Source organism: Taudactylus pleione, unplaced genomic scaffold, assembly GCF_031769625.1.
Source record: "Taudactylus pleione unplaced genomic scaffold, aTauple2 ptg003818l, whole genome shotgun sequence".
Lineage (NCBI taxonomy): Eukaryota > Metazoa > Chordata > Amphibia > Anura > Myobatrachidae > Taudactylus > Taudactylus pleione.
This window is the reverse complement of record NW_028288139.1, coordinates 23,854-32,076: the sequence shown is the minus strand read 5'-3', so window position 1 is coordinate 32,076 and position 8,223 is coordinate 23,854.

Here is an 8,223-nt window from a genome sequence, read left to right as displayed (position 1 = left end):
AGGGGAGGTGTATGTGTAATAGGATGTATATATAGAAGGGGAGGTGTATGTGTAACAGGATGTATATATAGAAGGGGAGGTGTATGTGTAATAGGATGTATATATAGAATGGGAGGTGTATGTGTAATAGGATGTATATATAGAAGAGGAGGTGTATGTGTAATAGGATGTATATATAGAAGGGGAGGTGTATGTGTAATAGGATGTATATATAGAAGGGGAGGTGTATGTGTAATAGGATGTATATATAGAAGGGGAGGTGTATGTGTAATAGGATGTATATATAGAAGGGGAGGTGTAGGTGTAATAGGATGTTAAAGAAGGGGAGGTGTATGTGTAATAGGATGTATATAGAAGGGGAGGTGTATGTGTAATAGGATGTATATATAGAAGGGGTGGTGTATGTGTAATAGGATGTATATATAGAAGGGGAGGTGTATGTGTAATAGGATGTATATATAGAAGGGGAGGTGTATGTGTAATAGGATGTATATATAGAAGGGGAGGTGTATGTGTAATAGGATGTATATATAGAAGGGGAGGTGTATGTGTAATAGGATGTATATATAGAAGGGGAGGTGTATGTGTAATAGGATGTATATATAGAAGGGGAGGTGTATGTGTAATAGGATGTATATATAGAAGGGGAGGTGTATGTGTAATAGGCTGTATATAGAAGGGGAGGTGTATGTGAAATAGGATGTATATATAGAAGGGGAGGTGTATGTGTAATAGGATGTATATAGAAGGGGTGGTGTATGTGTAATAGGATGTATATATAGAAGAGGAGGTGTATGTGTAATAGGATGTATATAGAAGGGTGGTGTATGTGTAATAGGATGTATATATAGAAGGGGAGGTGTATGTGTAATAGGATGTATATAGAGAAGGGGAGGTGTATGTGAAATATGATGTATATATAGAAGGGGAGGTGTATGTGTAATAGGATGTATATAGAAGGGGAGGTGTATGTGTAATAGGATGTATATATAGAAGGGGAGGTGTATGTGTAATAGGATGTATATATAGAAGGGGAGGTGTATGTGTAATAGGATGTATATATAGAATGGGAGGTGTATGTGTAATAAGATGTATATAGAAGGGGAGGTGTATGTGTAATAGGATGTATATATAGAAGGGGAGGTGTATGTGTAATAGGATGTATATAGAAGGGGAGGTGTATGTGTAATAGGATGTATATATAGAAGGGGAGGTGTATGTGTAATAGGATGTATATATAGAAGGGAGGTGTATGTGTAATAGGATGTATATAGAAGGGGAGGTGTATGTGTAATAGGATGTATATATAGAAGGGGTGGTGTATGTGTAATAGGATGTATATATAGAAGGGGAGGTGTATGTGTAATAGGATGTATATATAGAAGGGGAGGTGTATGTGTAATAGGATGTATATATAGAAGGGGAGGTGTATGTGTAATAGGATGTATATATAGAAGGGGAGGTGTATGTGTAATAGGATGTATAGATAGAAGGGGAGGTGTATGTGTAATAGGATGTATATATAGAAGGGGAGGTGTATGTGTAATAGGATGTATATATAGAAGGGGAGGTGTATGTGTAATAGGATGTATATATAGAAGGGGAGGTGTATGTGTAATAGGATGTATATATAGAAGGGGAGGTGTATGTGTAATAGGTTGTATATTTAGAAGGGGAGGTGTATGTGTAATAGGATGTATATATAGAATGGGAGGTGTATGTGTAATAAGATGTATATAGAAGGGGAGGTGTATGTGTAATAGGATGTATATATAGAAGGGGAGGTGTATGTGTAATAGGATGTATATAGAAGGGGAGGTGTATGTGTAATAGGATGTATATATAGAAGGGGAGGTGTATGTGTAATAGGATGTATATATAGAAGAGGAGGTGTATGTGTAATAGGATGTATATATAGAAGGGGAGGTGTATGTGTAATAGGTTGTATATATAGAAGGGGAGGTGTATGTGTAATAGGATGTATATATAGAATGGGAGGTGTATGTGTAATAGGATGTATATAGAAGGGGAGGTGTATGTGTAATAGGATGTATATATAGAATGGGAGGTGTATGTGTAATAGGTTGTATATATAGAATGGGAGGTGTATGTGTAATAGGATGTATAAAGAAGGGGAGGTGTATGTGTAATAGGATGTATATAGAAGGGGAGGTGTATGTGTAATAGGCTGTATATATAGAAGGGGAGGTGTATGTGTGATAGGATGTATATATAGAAGGGGAGGTGTATGTGTAATAAGATGTATATATAGAAGGGGAGGTGTATGTGTAATAGGATGTATATATAGAATGGGAGGTGTATGTGTAATAGGATGTATATATAGAATGGGAGGTGTATGTGTAATAAGATGTATATAGAAGAGGAGGTGTATGTGTAATAAGATGTATATAGAAGGGGAGGTGTATGTGTAATAGAATGTATATAGAAGGGGAGGTGTATGTGTAATAGGTTGTATATAGAAGAGGAGGTGTATGTGTAATAAGATGTATATAGAAGAGGAGGTGTATGTGTAATAAGATGTATATATAGAAGGGGAGGTGTATGTGTAATAGGATGTATATAGAAGGGGAGGTGTATGTGTAATAGGATGTATATAGAAGGGGAGGTGTATGTGTAATAGGATGTATAAAGAAGGGGAGGTGTATGTGTAATAGGATGTATATAGAAGGGGAGGTGTATGTGTAATAGGATGTATATAGAAGGGGAGGTGTATGTGTAATAGGATGTATATATAGAATGGGAGGTGTATGTGTAATAAGATGTATATATAGAAGGGGAGGTGTATGTGTGATAGGATGTATATATAGAAGGGGAGGTGTATGTGTAATAAGATGTATATATAGAAGGGGAGGTGTATGTGTAATAGGATGTATATATAGAATGGGAGGTGTATGTGTAATAAGATGTATATAGAAGGGGAGGTGTATGTGTAATAGGATGTATATATAGAATGGGAGGTGTATGTGTAATAAGATGTATATATAGAAGGGGAGGTGTATGTGTGATAGGATGTATATATAGAAGGGGAGGTGTATGTGTAATAAGATGTATATATAGAAGGGGAGGTGTATGTGTAATAGGATGTATATATAGAATGGTAGGTGTATGTGTAATAAGATGTATATATAGAAGGGGAGGTGTATGTGTGATAGGATGTATATATAGAAGGGGAGGTGTATGTGTAATAAGATGTATATATAGAAGGGGAGGTGTATGTGTAATAGGATGTATATATAGAATGGGAGGTGTATGTGTAATAAGATGTATATATAGAAGGGGAGGTGTATGTGTAATAGGATGTATATATAGAATGGGAGGTGTATGTGTAATAAGATGTATATAGAAGGGGAGGTGTATGTGTAATAGGATGTATATATAGAATGGGAGGTGTATGTGTAATAAGATGTATATATAGAAGGGGAGGTGTATGTGTGATAGGATGTATATATAGAAGGGGAGGTGTATGTGTAATAAGATGTATATATAGAAGGGGAGGTGTATGTGTAATAGGATGTATATATAGAATGGGAGGTGTATGTGTAATAAGATGTATATATAGAAGGGGAGGTGTATGTGTGATAGGATGTATATATAGAAGGGGAGGTGTATGTGTAATAAGATGTATATATAGAAGGGGAGGTGTATGTGTAATAGGATGTATATATAGAATGGGAGGTGTATGTGTAATAAGATGTATATATAGAAGGGGAGGTGTATGTGTAATAGGATGTATATATAGAATGGGAGGTGTATGTGTAATAAGATGTATATAGAAGGGGAGGTGAATGTGTAATAGGATGTATATATAGAAGGGGAGGTGTATGTGTAATAGGATGTATATATAGAAGGGGAGGTGTATGTGTAATAGGATGTATATATAGAATGGGAGGTGTATGTGTAATAAGATGTATATAGAAGGGGAGGTATATGTGTAATAGGATGTATATAGAAGGGGAGGTGTATGTGTAATAGGATGTATATAGAAGGGGAGGTGTATGTGTAATAGGATGTATATATAGAAGGGGAGGTGTATGTGTAATAGGATGTATATATAGAAGGGGAGGTGTATGTGTAATAGGATGTATATAGAAGGGGAGGTGTATGTATAATAGGATGTATATAGAATGGGAGGTGTATGTGTAATAGGATGTATATAGAAGGGGAGGTGTATGTGTAATAGGATGTATAGATAGAAGGGGAGGTGTATGTGTAATATGATGTATATATAGAAGGGGAGGTGTATGTGTAATAGGATGGATATAGAAGGGGAGGTGTATGTGTAATAGGATGTATATAGAAGGGGAGGTGTATGTGTAATAGGATGGATATATAGAAGGGGAGGTGTATGTGTAATAGGATGTATATAGAAGGGGAGGTGTATGTGTAATAGGATGTATATAGAAGGGGAGGTGTATGTGTAATAGGATGTATATATAGAAGGGGAGGTGTATGTGTAATAGGATGTATAGATAGAAGGGGAGGTGTATGTGTAATAGGATGTATATATAGAAGGGGAGGTGTATGTGTAATAGGATGTATAGATAGAAGGGGAGGTGTATGTGTAATAGGATGTATATATAGAATGGGAGGTGTATGTGTAATAAGATGTATATATAGAAGGGGAGGTGTATGTGTGATAGGATGTATATATAGAAGGGGAGGTGTATGTGTAATAAGATGTATATATAGAAGGGGAGGTGTATGTGTAATAGGATGTATATATAGAATGGGAGGTGTATGTGTAATAAGATGTATATATAGAAGGGGAGGTGTATGTGTAATAGGATGTATATATAGAATGGGAGGTGTATGTGTAATAAGATGTATATAGAAGGGGAGGTGAATGTGTAATAGGATGTATATATAGAAGGGGAGGTGTATGTGTAATAGGATGTATATATAGAAGGGGAGGTGTATGTGTAATAGGATGTATATATAGAATGGGAGGTGTATGTGTAATAAGATGTATATAGAAGGGGAGGTATATGTGTAATAGGATGTATATAGAAGGGGAGGTGTATGTGTAATAGGATGTATATAGAAGGGGAGGTGTATGTGTAATAGGATGTATATATAGAAGGGGAGGTGTATGTGTAATAGGATGTATATATAGAAGGGGAGGTGTATGTGTAATAGGATGTATATAGAAGGGGAGGTGTATGTATAATAGGATGTATATAGAATGGGAGGTGTATGTGTAATAGGATGTATATAGAAGGGGAGGTGTATGTGTAATAGGATGTATAGATAGAAGGGGAGGTGTATGTGTAATATGATGTATATATAGAAGGGGAGGTGTATGTGTAATAGGATGGATATAGAAGGGGAGGTGTATGTGTAATAGGATGTATATATAGAATGGGAGGTGTATGTGTAATAAGATGTATATATAGAAGGGGAGGTGTATGTGTGATAGGATGTATATATAGAAGGGGAGGTGTATGTGTAATAAGATGTATATATAGAAGGGGAGGTGTATGTGTAATAGGATGTATATATAGAATGGGAGGTGTATGTGTAATAAGATGTATATATAGAAGGGGAGGTGTATGTGTAATAGGATGTATATATAGAATGGGAGGTGTATGTGTAATAAGATGTATATAGAAGGGGAGGTGAATGTGTAATAGGATGTATATATAGAAGGGGAGGTGTATGTGTAATAGGATGTATATATAGAAGGGGAGGTGTATGTGTAATAGGATGTATATATAGAATGGGAGGTGTATGTGTACTAAGATGTATATAGAAGGGGAGGTATATGTGTAATAGGATGTATATAGAAGGGGAGGTGTATGTGTAATAGGATGTATATAGAAGGGGAGGTGTATGTGTAATAGGATGTATATATAGAAGGGGAGGTGTATGTGTAATAGGATGTATATATAGAAGGGGAGGTGTATGTGTAATAGGATGTATATAGAAGGGGAGGTGTATGTATAATAGGATGTATATAGAATGGGAGGTGTATGTGTAATAGGATGTATATAGAAGGGGAGGTGTATGTGTAATAGGATGTATAGATAGAAGGGGAGGTGTATGTGTAATATGATGTATATATAGAAGGGGAGGTGTATGTGTAATAGGATGGATATAGAAGGGGAGGTGTATGTGTAATAGGATGTATATAGAAGGGGAGGTGTATGTGTAATAGGATGGATATATAGAAGGGGAGGTGTATGTGTAATAGGATGTATATAGAAGGGGAGGTGTATGTGTAATAGGATGTATATAGAAGGGGAGGTGTATGTGTAATAGGATGTATATATAGAAGGGGAGGTGTATGTGTAATAGGATGTATAGATAGAAGGGGAGGTGTATGTGTAATAGGATGTATATATAGAAGGGGAGGTGTATGTGTAATAGGATGTATAGATAGAAGGGGAGGTGTATGTGTAATAGGATGTATATATAGAATGGGAGGTGTATGTGTAATAAGATGTATATATAGAAGGGGAGGTGTATGTGTGATAGGATGTATATATAGAAGGGGAGGTGTATGTGTAATAAGATGTATATATAGAAGGGGAGGTGTATGTGTAATAGGATGTATATATAGAATGGGAGGTGTATGTGTAATAAGATGTATATATAGAAGGGGAGGTGTATGTGTAATAGGATGTATATATAGAATGGGAGGTGTATGTGTAATAAGATGTATATAGAAGGGGAGGTGAATGTGTAATAGGATGTATATATAGAAGGGGAGGTGTATGTGTAATAGGATGTATATATAGAAGGGGAGGTGTATGTGTAATAGGATGTATATATAGAATGGGAGGTGTATGTGTAATAAGATGTATATAGAAGGGGAGGTATATGTGTAATAGGATGTATATAGAAGGGGAGGTGTATGTGTAATAGGATGTATATAGAAGGGGAGGTGTATGTGTAATAGGATGTATATATAGAAGGGGAGGTGTATGTGTAATAGGATGTATATATAGAAGGGGAGGTGTATGTGTAATAGGATGTATATAGAAGGGGAGGTGTATGTATAATAGGATGTATATAGAATGGGAGGTGTATGTGTAATAGGATGTATATAGAAGGGGAGGTGTATGTGTAATAGGATGTATATATAGAAGGGGAGGTGTATGTGTAATAGGATGGATATAGAAGGGGAGGTGTATGTGTAATAGGATGTATATAGAAGGGGAGGTGTATGTGTAATAGGATGGATATATAGAAGGGGAGGTGTATGTGTAATAGGATGTATATAGAAGGGGAGGTGTATGTGTAATAGGATGCATATATAGAAGGGGAGGTGTATGTGTAATAGGATGTATATATAGAAGGGGAGGTGTATGTGTAATAGGATGTATATAGAAGGGAAGGTGTATGTGTAATAGGATGTATATATAGAATGGGAGGTGTATGTGTAATAGGATGTATAGATAGAAGGGGAGGTGTATGTGTAATAGGATGTATATATAGAAGGGGAGGTGTATGTGTAATAGGATGTATATATAGAATGGGAGGTGTATGTGTAATAAGATGTATATAGAAGGGGAGGTGTATGTGTAATAGGATGTATATATAGAAGGGGAGGTGTATGTGTAATAGGATGTATATAGAAGGGGAGGTGTATGTGTAATAGGATGTATAGATAGAAGGGGAGGTGTATGTGTAATAGGAAGTATAGATAGAAGGGGAGGTGTATGTGTAATAGGATGTATATAGAAGGGGAGGTGTATGTGTAATAGGATGTATATATAGAAGGGGAGGTGTATGTGTAATAGGATGTATATAGAAGGGGAGGTGTATGTGTAATAGGATGTATAGATAGAAGGGGAGGTGTATGTGTAATAGGAAGTATAGATAGAAGGGGAGGTGTATGTGTAATAGGATGTATATAGAATGGGAGGTGTATGTGTAATAGGATGTATATAGAAGGGGAGGTGTATGTGTAATAGGATGTATATATAGAAGGGGAGGTGTATGTGTAATAGGATGTATATAGAAGGGGAGGTGTATGTGTAATAGGATGTATAGATAGAAGGGGAGGTGTATGTGTAATAGGAAGTATAGATAGAAGGGGAGGTGTATGTGTAATAGGATGTATATAGAAGGGGAGGTGTATGTGTAATAGGATGTATATAGAAGGGGAGGTGTATGTGTAATAGGATGTATATAGAAGGGGAGGTGTATGTGTAATAGGATGTATATATAGAAGGGGAGGTGTATGTGTAATAGGATGTA